Source organism: Aulonocara sp. 'chitande type north' Nkhata Bay, linkage group LG7 (genome assembly GCF_057382095.1).
Source record: "Aulonocara sp. 'chitande type north' Nkhata Bay isolate Kocher_YH1m ecotype deep benthic linkage group LG7, A_spYH_male_GT1.1, whole genome shotgun sequence".
Lineage (NCBI taxonomy): Eukaryota > Metazoa > Chordata > Actinopteri > Cichliformes > Cichlidae > Aulonocara > Aulonocara sp. 'chitande type north' Nkhata Bay.
In genome coordinates this window covers 39,513,598-39,527,638 of record NC_141350.1, presented here as the reverse complement: position 1 = coordinate 39,527,638, position 14,041 = coordinate 39,513,598, and positions in this window count along the sequence as shown.

The window sequence follows — 14,041 nt, the reverse complement described above, 5'->3', positions numbered from 1 at the left end:
CTAAACTTTTGGTGTTTGCTAAATTATTCATGATATGTAGACATGCATGTATGTTAAATTAGCCCAGACTGTAAATATCCAGACTATTTTTCCACAGATATCCTGTTTTGGTTTTTTTTGTTTGTTCTCAAATATACTCAAACATCAAATTTAGATTCATCTTTCCAAACCACATTTTTGAAATAATATTTTTCTGACTGTTGTCGGTTTTCTTTTGCTCAACTTCATTGTTTCCTTAAGTTTAAAATATATATATGTTATTTTTTCCTCGGTTAGTCTCAGATTTGGCATTTTATCTGAAACACTGCTTAGAAAGCAGGCATCCAAGATTCAGCTCTCCACTGTTGATGTAGGAACTGGTGTTTAATATTTTACTCACTTTCACCATATATTTAATTTTAAGTGCACTGGTCTATATAGACCAGGGGTACCAAACATAAGTCCTGGGGACTTTGAAGAATATTAGAAGAAGAGCTGAAGAACTGCACATATTTTGAACTTTTAACTGTATTTTCATACGTTTTACAGCTTTTCTATTCATAAAGCCCTCCCCCATTGCCATTCACACAACACCAAAGTAGATAAGTAAAAGATTAAATGTATGTATTGTAGATTTTTTTAATTTTATTTCTTTACAGTGGGTCCACAGTAAACCAAATGTAAATGAACCAAAAACTTTATGCTTTACTGTATAAATACAGGACAGTCTGGGCAATGAGGTACCTTTTTCTGTAATTTTATACATTTATTATATCAAAAAACTGATAGGTACTGTTGAAATTGCAATTCTTTTTCTTATATTAACACATCTTAACCCTCCTGCCATCCTTTAAAAAACTCACACCCATCACCCTAGGGACCATTCTCAGCCACGCCATAAAAAGACCATATATCCATATTTTATTCCACTTTAAATTAGCCAACCTTGTAAAACTACTTCTCCCTGAAATATTCATGTAAAGTTTTAATTATATTTTCGTTGTTTTAACCCTTCAAATCCCAGTGTTATTACATGAGCGCCCTGTGTTATAAGCCCCAAAAACCAAAAAACGAAACTAAATATTTCCACAAAAAACCAGTTGAAGTAATATGTGATTGTCATTATAAGTAGGCCTTTAGATGGACCAAAGATTGGCACCAACATACATTTTGACCTGCCATTATTCTTTTTGCATTTTTTTTGCAATTTAAAAATTAAAACTTCAAGGCCCTGAGTCTTCATTGACATCCAAGAAAAGAAGAAAAAATAAAATCATATGATGATAATTTGGGGTTGAAAAATAGCGTTTATAATGGAAGTCAATGGGCAGAAAATGGTCCCCAGGGTGATGGGTGTGGGGATTTCTGCTGCTCAGCCATTTTAGGCTGATTTAAGGAATTCACACTGGAATATTAACATTGACAGGTAAAAACTATCCTGTGGCAAGTTTGGTTATATTCCACTGAACACAGTGGAAATGGCAGCCATTTAACACATAGCAGTGGCACAAAAAGGTCCCAAGAAGGCAGGAAGGTTAAGGACTCATTATAATTTAAATATTTTTCACTGGTCTTTCACTCTTCAGATCAAACTGGGTTGTATGTGGCCCACAATGTAAAATGAGTTTGACATCCCTGCTTTGACGTTGCCCTAGACTATTCTGTTGTGATGTTTAACATAAAGAGAAAAAACGTGTGGGCTTCACACTGTAAGGACACACCTTGGAACAACAATGCTGAGGTCTTTAACCAACAGACATAACTAAGTCTTTGCATTTTCCCTTTTGATGTTCTTTTAGACCTCAGCTGCACAGGCCTTTAGGTCATTCTTTATTGTGGGATATCGCTGCCTGTCCTGCATGGTTGGTGTTCAGACTGTGGGAATGCATGTTGCACTGAGACTAAGGTGACAGATTCTAATCATCAACAGTGGTTGCCACTTGGGTCATCGTCCTGCTGAATGATAAAATGCCAGTGAGTTTGGAAGCACTTGTGGTATCTGTAGATAGTGTGCCAGTTTTACTGGCAGATGGTACACCTCCAAGCAATAAATGCTTGATTTTCCATCAGTCCACAAGATTACTTTTTTCTAGCTCTTCTCTGTGTGCCTATTTAAAAATGTAACCGTTTTTTGGTTGTTTTTTTCAGTCTCTCATACACCTGCGATGGTTTCTGAGAGCTTCACTCCAGTTATATGAACACTCAGTATTTAGCAGCCAAGTCTGTTCTTTCAGTATTGATGTAAAAATAAAGACTTGGCACTTTAATGTTGTATTCAACATTTCATTTCAAATTCAATATACTGATGGACGGAGCCTAACAACAACATTTTTGCAATTTTTAAAAAACTTATGATATTGATATTAACTTTTTATTCAGTTTTCGTATCTTTAATGCTTCACTCATGACCACCATGCGCAGAATAAAAAGAACAAATAAATACTCAAGTAATTAATCAGTTCTTCACAGCATGACTTACATTTTGAAGCACTTCCCTGCCAAGGTCAAGCATTCACACATGAAAAATAATTCTACTTAAAGCCATATTATATTTCATAGTTATACATTTTTAAGCAACTCATGTTAGGTATTCAAACAGCAGCACCTCCAATGAATCGCATTTTCCCCCTTCTTTCACTCACAGGAACTCAAACTCAATGACACAGTTTCAGATGGGTTTTATAAAGTCTTGATACTGGATAGTACCAATGCTTTTTAATGCCACCTCATTATTTTCCATACTTTTTCATTTTTATTTCATTCATATCTTGTTTTTCTAACTTCTTTGCATTTAACTATGCAACTATTCTTGATAAATAAACTACTTTTTATTAATAAGACTAATTTTGAGGTGAGTATTGTAAAATAATGGGATGATGAAGTGAGTGAGATTTATAACTGATTATGTTTAAATGTACCACAAGTGCTTTATATTTGAAATGTGAGTTTGTTTATATTAAATATAATTTACATCCATTTCGGTATTACAACTTATTTTGCCAACTGTTGTAATTACCCTACATGCTACACTTTTGGTATTGTGGTTGATTTGAAGACAGCTGTACACTTCTGGGTTCTGCCTGACCCCCTCTGTGCAAAAGTCGTGTTTAATGCTTACAGAATAATGACATCCTCATACAATGAACAGAAACACACATGACAAGATGGACAACAAGAAAATGTATAAGAAACAATATTGAACCACCAACAGTAGAAAAAATGCACTGAAAGCTGAGGTTAGTGAGTGGGCAGCTTTAGTTTTTTGAGAAAACATTTTTGATGCTTTCCAATCAATGTTAAACTGCAACTGGCCTTTGCTTTGAAGCTCCATTTTATCTCAGAGACAGACAGTCTCTGTCAGTTCCCCTTTGGACCATCGCCCCAGATTTCAAAACCGAGATTCGGCAGAGGAGAACAATACTTCTGTTTTCTGTTGGCTACCCCAAGGACCGCATGGTTGGGGAGGACTGTTGTGTTATTTTCTCTGCCCTGTCTTTGTTTTGATTCTTTCCCTCAAATTTTGTTTATCTTTTCTCTTTTCCTAATTCTCCTATTTTTAGATCATTTAAGCACACATTTAAATACATACAGTTTAAATGAATTCTGCATAAGACTCAACTTTTTCAGAACTAAGGTTGCAGTAGGAAAAAGTTTGAGGGATATTAGATTAGTAGACGGTGGTTTAAAGCTCTTTGATTTGACGAAGATAAGGAGCACTTAAAATATTTCTGACTGGTGCAGAGGCAAATTGGTGAACTGGGGTGAGAAGAAAAATAAGTCTAGTGATTGATTTTCATTTCTTCCATTTGCACTGCAGGCATGTTGAAGCTGAGTCAAAAGGTTTCCTCTTAAAGTAGAATCATCTCAAGGCAGGGCATTTCACTTTGCCCCATTCCATTTCCTGCGCTTGGTTCAGGGGGAAGCTGGGAACAAACAGCACCCTGAGAGTCAGCTGTTAATTTAGTGCAACAAATTCAAAGTGTATGTGCAAAACAACCAAAACCACAGCCTATCAATTTGTATTGTTTGTGCTGAGATTGTAAATTAATTGTAAAACGATTAAACTTGTGTTTGTGTTTGCAGAAAAGAAAATTGGGTGTCAGTTTCACCATTACACCACAATATGTGATGCAATATACTTGTCATGCTTTTTTTTTTCTTGTATTACAAATATTTTGAAAAATGTGGTTCAACATGCTCATGTGAATGATAATTTGTGCTCCAGTTTACTTCACATTCATACAACAAAATTCAGTTGGGCATCTCTGACAGGTGCCAGTTGCTACTCCCGCCTCGGTCAGCATCTTTGTTCCAAACCACAAGTGGCTTGAATTGAATGAATGAGATCTAGAGAAAAATGATCAAATTTATATTGAATTTACAAACTGTGAGCAGAAGTGGATGAAAATTTGAGCTCATCCAGCCAAACGATGGTTGAGCCTATTCCATGGTGCGGTGTCCGTCCGTCTGTCCATACTGCGCATGAATTGCTGCTCCTGATCACATTTTAGTGAAACATGACTAATGACTAATATCCTGAATATAACTATTCAGTTTAGTTATAAACTATTATAATGATAAACTATTATAAGTTTATCATTATAATTTTGTATGTCAAACATTACATACGTCCGTACTACGCTACTACGTCAGTGAGATTCATTTCTAGCTTTTAAGACAAAAGAATGTCACTAAGGAAAAATAACTTATAATATAACTTTTAGAAAAATCCTCCACAGAACGGGGGTGGCTCTGCATGATTTATAGCAGTCAACTATTCAGCTTGACTTTCAAGTACATCCACAGGCCTTATAAAATGTAAAAAAAAAAATGGCCAAAATATTCCTTTCCTCCTGTGGGCGAGGTGTGACAGCTCTGAAGGTGTAAATGTTGCAGGGTCTCAGCTGGAGACAGTCCATCCACCCCTGGTCCTTGGCTAGAGGTTAAGGCCTCACTTCAGGACAGCTAAAGGCTTAAAGCTCTTTGCTTTTTCTTACACAGGCCTTTTGGACACATGAGGCTTAGTGCATCAGGCACTTTAAAGACTTTAAAGTGAAGGTATAAACAATTTGAATTTCTTCACAGAGGAAGGTTTTGCATCCTTTGTTTTATCTAATGTGTAACATGTGATATGAGATTGTTTTTCTGCTTATGAATTTTTTTAAAAATAAGACTCATCAGTATATTATATGAGGTGTAATCAAAACTTTCTGGGAATGGCTAAAAAAGCTAAAAAACAAACAAACAAACAAAAAAAACATGAAAAAACACGTACCCTGATTTGTATTGGCTTATGCTTGATCCTCTTGTTGTGCACCACTGAGTCATTTTCTCTTCTGTAGATGGTTCTGGAGAAGTCCCATTATGTGCATTTGTACTTGTGCCTCCATGATGTGCGCTGAATCTCCTCCAGTGTGTCACAACAGCAACCTTTCAATCTGATGTTTATTTTTGGGGAATAGATGAAGTCATAGGAAGGCAAATCTGGTGAATGAGGCAGGTGGTAAGTTTAGACTGTGTTAGTGTATGTGTTTTTAGTCATGCATGATGACACGCTGACATGAATCACAGTTCCAGTCATTTAGGACACAACAGACACTTTAGGATGTTACAGATGAAGTACATGTTGACAGTCTCACCCCGGGGGACTAATTCAAAGTGCACATTCTGTGAATGCTGAAAAAAAAATATTAGCATGCTTCTGGTCTCACGCCTCACCCGATGGTGGGTTTGGAGCCTGGATTCTTTAACTGACAACTGCTGAAAACGACTCTACTTGACACCCAGAAAAATTGTGATTTTTCCTCTCTGTGCAAAAACAGGATTTCCAGGATGTGATCTAAAAGTAGGAGCTGCATTGAAAGTGGTCTGGAAGTGAACAAGATGATGACCTTAAAGAGGAGGTTGACCACATTTAAATCAGCTTAGTTTTTCCAACATTTCTGACATGTAAATGACATGTCAGAAATGTCACATACAGTCATAGCTGTATCGTGGTTAGAGGTAATATGAGCAGCTTAGACAATAAAAACCAAAGGAGAAAATAACTTCTGAATACATATTTCCTACAGCTGATAGTTGTCAGTAGATAAAATCCTTCTCCTCGTCTCACTGGTCGTGAGAATTTGAGCAATATGTATTTAACCAGTAATTTCTATATTTCTCCCTTTTGGTTTGTACCTCATTTTTAACACTAAGATAGAGCCGCTTATCTATGCCATTTAAATTTTTTTAATGGTATCAGCATCAACAGGGATAGAAAAGAAGGGAGAAAAGAGTGTCACCACAGAAAGAAATGACTGTACCATTTTCTGTCCTTTAGGTGTCCTTCTGTCAAGGTAAATCTGCCGTTTTAGATCTGCAGTCTCATCTCAAATGCCACATTGTGATCCATACTGCGTTTGGTAATTGCTTCTGCAAACATCAGCAATACTTAATCAATACCTCTCATTCATCTCAGTGAGATGCTTATTACACCAGCTCATGTGCATGTTTTCATTTTCCTGGTAGAGGACCCTGGCAAACAAAGGAATGCTACTACTGACACAGACTAGAAGTCATCATCCCTGTCACACTAATCTCACACTGATGTTAGCTTCGTGCTAACTGCAAAGATGCCACTGCCCATTATGGAAGAACACTTCATACTATTAAATAGCCAGGAGTGACATTAGAACTTCTATGGCAGTAATTATGGTAAGAGAACATTTGGGTTATGCCTGTCTCAGAAATGATGTCAAGCTCATCTTTGCACAGTGTGTTCTTTTTCTTCTTCTACAGCACTTGCAATTTTATTGTGAGGGACCCTTTAGCTTTGACCATACATCTGAAAGAAACAAACTCTAACAAAACCAGGTTCAGGGAAGGCAGTCCTCTTGCCTTAATCAGCTGAGATCAGGGGAGAGCAGGGTGAAAAGATGAGGACAATAAATGTTCAGCAGCCAGCAAAATGTGCAGCTTTGTAGCCAGAGACACACGAAGATACAGGCAGATACACCACAAAGACACACACACACACACACACACACACACACACACACACACACACACACACACACACACACACACACACACACACACACACACACACACACACACACACATTTTCATATCTTAGTCAGGACATCAAATTGGCCTAATGTTTTCGTTAGCCGCTTACCCTAACCCTAACCCTCAAAAATGAATGCCAAACCCTAAACCTTCAGTCTAAACCTAATCATAACCTAATTGTAGCCCTGATACTAAAACCGAATTCCAATTTTTGGTCCTTGCAAAGATGTGTAAACATACACACACACACACTTCAAAGGCCTCTGCCTCTAGCAGCATAACTCGGTATCACCTGATATGAACTATTATCACAATAGAAAGTTCTTCAGTCTGATCTTAAAAGTCTCTCTTTCTCCAAAGACAAGGGGCTGTTTTCACAGCTAAACGCTAAAGACTCTGCTTTTCGTTTAATTTTGTCAACTCCACAAGCCACCAGTAAGCCTGCCCCATGAGAGTGAAGTGGCCCACTGGGATAATATTGTATTATAAGGTCTTTCAGATATGATGGAGCTTGGTCATTAGGGGTTTATGTTAGCAGTAGGGTTTGAAATTTTGTTCTCAATTTTGCAGGGAACAAATAAAGAAAAGCTAATATATGAGAAATATGACCTCCCCTTCTATTTATTGTATTTTCATTACACTTTTTGCAGTTTTCATGGATCTCCTGATATTATGAAATTACAATAACCCAGCCTATATGTGCTAAATCCATGGATTTATATAATTTTGAAAATACTGCACAACCAGAACGCACACCCAGAGATGTATTTTATTCGTGAGCTAAAAGGGCATGTTTTAGTCAAATAAACAGTATAAAAGTTACTGTGCAAATTAAGTGCATAGAGGAAAATTGGGATGATGCCTATCGGCCATGGTGAACCCCTGAGATTATGTTGTCTGTGTAAATTGATGGATTGCTTGTCTTGACAGAGCGGTGTACCAGTTAGATGGGATATGAGCCACCACAGAAATATGTTCAAGCATTTTGCAGCATTTATTATCAAGTGCTTTTCAAATGAAATTAAACTATTGATTGGATGACTGCAGTTGTGATTTTGTGATTATTCACACCTTTGTGTACCAAGAGTAGAACAAGCTGCAGAATAAACAGGTTAGATACTAAAGGGATATGTAGATAATATTTATGAAGGATTATGTGAAAGTAGACAGGAAAGCTGAAAGCTAAATGTTTTCCACTGTTCTGTATCCTTAACAACTGAAATTCCTTTGATAAGTGGGAAGGTCAGGTCAGTAGACAGACAGGTTGAGTCTGTCTGAAAAGAACTGTCAAAAAAAAAAATACTTGATAGGTTTGGTAGATTATGGCAAGAAGATATATGGGCAGAGTGAGGGATCATAGCCTAGAGACATGCAGGTTTCACTCCATCCATAGTGCTCATACGGGATCTGTGAAGGGATGACAGGATTTAATTTCTAGAAGGTTTAATCTTGAGTGTGATACTTGCAGCAAGGTTTCTTCATTTTAGCCGTACAAATGCTTGATCATTATTGCTCAAACACGGATGTGGGCTAAGCCACTGGTGCACCTCATGGATATCAGTTCAGTTCAGTTCATTTTTATTTCAAACATTTCAAACATGTGCCTTCACAATCATTACAAAATATCATTCCATTATTTGTTTGAAAAGGAGTAGGCTGAAATATTTACTTATTTGTCCCTACCCCCTCAAGTTTGATATAGATTAAAATATCATTATGAAACCATGCTGTTTTAATAATAAAGTTCCTACATATTAAAAAAAACAAACCAAATTGCCACATGTTTAAAGAAAACCGTCAGCCAGATATTCTCAACGAATAATATGAATTCACAAGAAGAGTGACCTCCTCTACATGGCTTTCAAGTTTTTCAAGGGTTTGAGGTTGGGACTTTGAAAAGGCCATTCCAGAAACTTAATGTTCGCCTCCTTTATCCATTACAAATACATGTTTTGATGTTTGTTTGGGATCACTGTCCTGTTAAAACACCCAAGTGTGTTGAAATTGCGACCATTTAGCTGCTAACTGGAGGTGAAGTTTAAGAATTTGGAGGTGCTCCTCCTACTTCCTTACTCAAACAACTTTATGCAGTTTACTAGAACCACTGGCAGCCAAACAACCCTAGTGCATGATGCTATCACCAGCATGCTAGACAGTATTTTACTTATATCTTGGGACCTCAGTTAAGATTTTGCAGTCTGTCCCTGACCAGCAGTCTCGGTACATTATGTCCAAGTGCACTATATATGCAAAAGAGCAGTTTCTGCTTTTTAATGACTCCAGCACACAATACTTTCAGCGTTTTCTGTTTATAATGACAGAATGTTTATCCATACAGATTGTCTTTGACAATAAGCAATATCCCATCTGTTAAAAACTAACACAGCTGTCTGAGCCTGTGAACCCACACCAGAGAATGAGTGAAATCACACCACTAGCATTAGAGACTTCAGAGAAGGCGTGCAACATAAGCTGTACCAGGGATAATGGTGGTGTTTTGCTGTATTATTTGCATCAGTATGTAAAACCAAATCTCAGAGACTAAAAAGGAACACCAAAGAGATGCAAAACACTCATGCCTATAGGCCTCAGAATATGTGTATTATATGAACTCCCAAATTTTACCATATCTTCCTAATGTGTTTTTTTAAGCAGCCAAAACTTTGCATTGCCAGGATTTATTTTGCATGCTATTCACAGGAGAACAACTGGACCTTTGCCTTTGAATCAAAGGGAAGCAAAGTCAATTTTCTACCCCAATTTCTCATCATTACATAAAGTAATTTCCACTAAAAATAGATGCAAATCTAAGTGAGCACAGAATTACACACACACAAAGATGTGCAGTGGCAAACACACATTACAGATTCAATCCCAATCAATAGATTTCAATGATCATAGCATTGTTCTGTCTCACTTCTACTGTGCTATTGTGCTTTCTCAGCTATTAACTGTCTAAACTATCAACTATCTGTGTGAATGACTCCAAATGTAGCCAGTCAGTCAGACTTGTTTTCTTTTCTTTTTCCCCGCATGCTCAGGAAACAGTCAGATGATGAGGTAAACAACAGAGGGGCACTTTTCGATGATAAGATACATGAAAGCTGTATAAGCTTCCTTTGAGGCAACTAAATTACTTAAATTTGAAATTATTTATATCAATAAGGCAAAAGCAAGTGTAACACATCGTGTGAATATGATGTAAGAAAAACCTGCATACTACTATTGCACTTCAGACACTGCAAGTATTTCATGATGTTTTATATCATATTTATTTATTTAGACCTTTGATGTTCTCTTTTCTATCGAAGCTGTGTGGTGTTATCATGCCGTGATCATGGCAAGTGATTTAAAAAGTTCTTCAAACAGTAAATAAATCATTCCACGGAAAGGTTAGTCATTTACCAATGGGCAGTTTGTTTCAGGATTGACTGCCCCAAATTCAAGCTAAAACACAACACAGTTCACAGCAGACTGTTTGATGCAAGACTTCTCCAAAACCCTACAATTTCATCAAAGGATTTTGCAACTGTTGATTTTTAAAATGGTTGTTTTTTTGTTTTTTTTTTAATGAAATTAAACTGCACACAAGGCTGTCGAAGAAAAGGTTAGATTAAAACAGCACATGATTAAAAAAATTTCAAATCATCTAAAAACTGAAGGTTCTTTGCAGGGAAGGAGAAGGAAAACATTTCTGCAAAGCACTGTTGGAGACTCATGGACAGTTATTCAAGCAATAAGAGTTGTTTCTTTTTACTCCTTACCCTTCACATTTCATCCCTTCATAGTATGGTCCGGGTCAATTTTGATGCATCGCACAAAACCACATTCGGTCTTAACTAACACTTGAAAACGTGGGATTTATCATATAACTATGTAATAAGCAGTGGAAAGAGTCTTCACTTCTATATCATTATAAAATATTTATAGTTATCATCTGTAATTATCCAGATCAATTCAACATAAATTAACAGATTATGTTATGTTCACAACAGATGAACAAGGTTGGCGCTGATCCCAGCTGTCATAGGTGAGACTTTGGGAGAACTTGTGAACTCCACACTGAAAAGCCAGGCCAGGTGGTGGAATCAAACCCAGGACGTTCTAGTTGTGAGGCAATGAGTGCTAACCACCACACCACTGTGCTTCTTTGTTAATTTTTGTGTAGTTAAAAAAATATTAATTTTTAGATCATTTATCGACAACATTTGTGCTTGAAGGTGAAGGTGTTCTGTCAGTGTCAAGGCACCCTCCCTCAAGGGACTCTCTGTCCTCTGTATTTCCTCTGTTCTTTATGTGCACCATGTTTGATCCCTTTTATGGTGCTTTCAAACAGAAGGCAGCACACACTGCACTGACAGCTAGGTTGAGATAATTTGTGTTGTGCTTTATCTTTACTGTGCCATTTTTTTGTGTTCCTGCTCCCTGTTGTTCTTCTTTTCTATTGGCCATGTTGTACCCCTCACAGCATTACACGAGTGAATACTTTTCCTACATATCAATACTAGGTTGCACTGGATCTAGCAAACACAGGAAAATGAGACTTTTGTTATATGGCTTATGTGAACGCCATGTGTGTTATGATTTTGCTTCATATTGTGAACATGTTCATCAAGTGATGACCACAAGGTTAAACAGGGGTATTTGTCAGCCTGATGTAAACAGCTGGGATCAGAATTAACAACTCCAAATCTGAAGCTATAGTTCTAATCTGGAAAAGGCTTGAGTGTCGACTCTGAGGTAGGGACAAATTACTTCTCCAAGTTGCAAAGTTTAAGTATCACGTGTTTTTGCTAAGAAGAGACTAAATGAATGGAGCAGGAGAATGACAGATTGGTGCAGAACCTGTGCAGGTTCGTTGTGGTAAAGTGAGAACTGAGCAGGACAGAGAAGTTGCTGATTTACAGGTGAATTTTTGTTCATAGCCTTCCTTTCATAGCTCTGCATAGTGACCAAAAAATTGAGGTAGCTGATAGGCAGCAAGAATTAGCTCTCCCTGAAGGTTGAGGAGGGTAAACCTTTGCGAGGGACTCCAAGTATAACCGCTGACTACCTATCTAAAAGAGCCACTTAAGGGGGTTCTTGGCATCTGACTACCATGCGTCTAAGTGTTTTGGGCATACCCAACTGGAAGGAGGCCAGGGAAAACTCACAACATGCTTGTGAGACTGTCATTCATGTGGCTTGAGAAAGCTTCATTGTCACCCCGATGATGGTTGGGTGAACGGAGGTCCTGGCATCCCTGTGATCTGCAAAAAAATGGATGGGTGGATAGTTAACCTCAGATGTCCTCATCATGTTAGTCAAGAATGTTTTTAACTAGATAAACATTGAGCACAATAAAAAAAAATAAAAAATACACTCAACAAAAATATAAACGCAACACCTTTGTTACTGCTCCCATTCCCCATGGGATGGACGTAGAGACCTAAAATTCATTCCAGATACACAATATAACCATCCCTCCCAAACAGTGGTCACAAATCAGTCCAAATGTGTGGTAGTGGGCACATCTGCTATATTGAGATAATCCATCCCACCTCACAGGTGTGCCACATCAGGATGCTGATCTGACATCATGAGTAGTGCACAGGTGTACCTCAGACTGCCCACAACAAAAGGCCACCCTGGAATGTGCAGTTTTTTGCACTATTGGGGGTCTGGGGACCCAGAACCGGTCAGTATCTGGTGTGACCACCATTTGCCTCATGCAGTGCAACACATCGTCGCATGGAGTCTATCAGATTGTCAATTGTGGCCTGTGGAATGTTGGTCCACTCCACTTCAATGGCTGTGCGAGGTTGTTGGATATTCGTGGGAACTGGTACACGCTGTCGTATACGCCGGTCAAGCACATCCCGAACATGCTCAATGGGTGACATGTCCGGTGAGTATGCTGGCCATGCAAGAACTGGGACATTCTCAGCTGCCATCTGCCCTGAACAATGTGAACCATGATTCATCCGTGAAGCGCACACCTCTCCAACGTGCCAGACGCCATCGAATGTGAGCATTTGCCCACACAAGTCTGTTACGGCGACGAGCTGGAGTCAGGTCAAGACGGGCATGCAGTTGAGCGTCCCTGAGACGGTTTCTGACAGTTTGTGCAGAAATTGTTTGGTTGTGCAAACCAATTGTTCCAGCAGCTGTCTGGGTGGCTGGTCTCAGACGATCTTGGAGGTGAACCTGCTGGATGTGGAGGTCCTGGGCTGGTGTGGTTACACGAGGTCTGCGGTTGTGAGGCCGGTTGGATGTGCTGCCATATTCTCTGAAACGCCTGTGGAGACGGCTTATGGTTGAGAAATGAACATTCAATGCACGGGCGACAGATCTGGTTGACATTCCTGCTGTCAGCATGCCAATTGCACGCTCCCTCATTGCTTGTGGCATCTGTGGCATTTTGCTGTGAGACAAAACTGCACATTCCAGGGTGGCCTTTTGTTGTGGGCAGTCTGAGGTACACCTGTGCACCTGTGCACTACTCATGATGTCAGATCAGCATCCTGATGTGGCACACCTGTGAGGTGGGATGGATTATCTCAATATGGCAGATGTGCCCACTACCACACATTTGGACTGATTTGTGACCACTGTTTGGGAGGGATGGTTATATTGTGTATCTGGAATGAATTTTAGGTCTCTACGTCCATCCCATGGGGAATGGGAGCAGTAACAAAGGTGTTGCGTTTATATTTTTGTTGAGTGTATATATATATATATATATATATATATATATATATATATATATATATATGCACATTTGGAAAAAAAAATACCAGAAAGATAAGATCTGAGTTCTAACTAATGTTATGCATACTATAATAGATGGGAATTCCAGGTGAACAGTATGTTCCGTTATGAGGAGAATCCCCATGCTGTCAGAAGAATTCTCATCCAACACAGTGGAGAATTATTCTATGAGTAATAGCTTTTGGCAGGAATGACTTCCTAGTGTTCTTATCAGAGAAGAGCAGAAGTCTCTTACTGAAAGTGCTTGGCTGTTTGACCAATA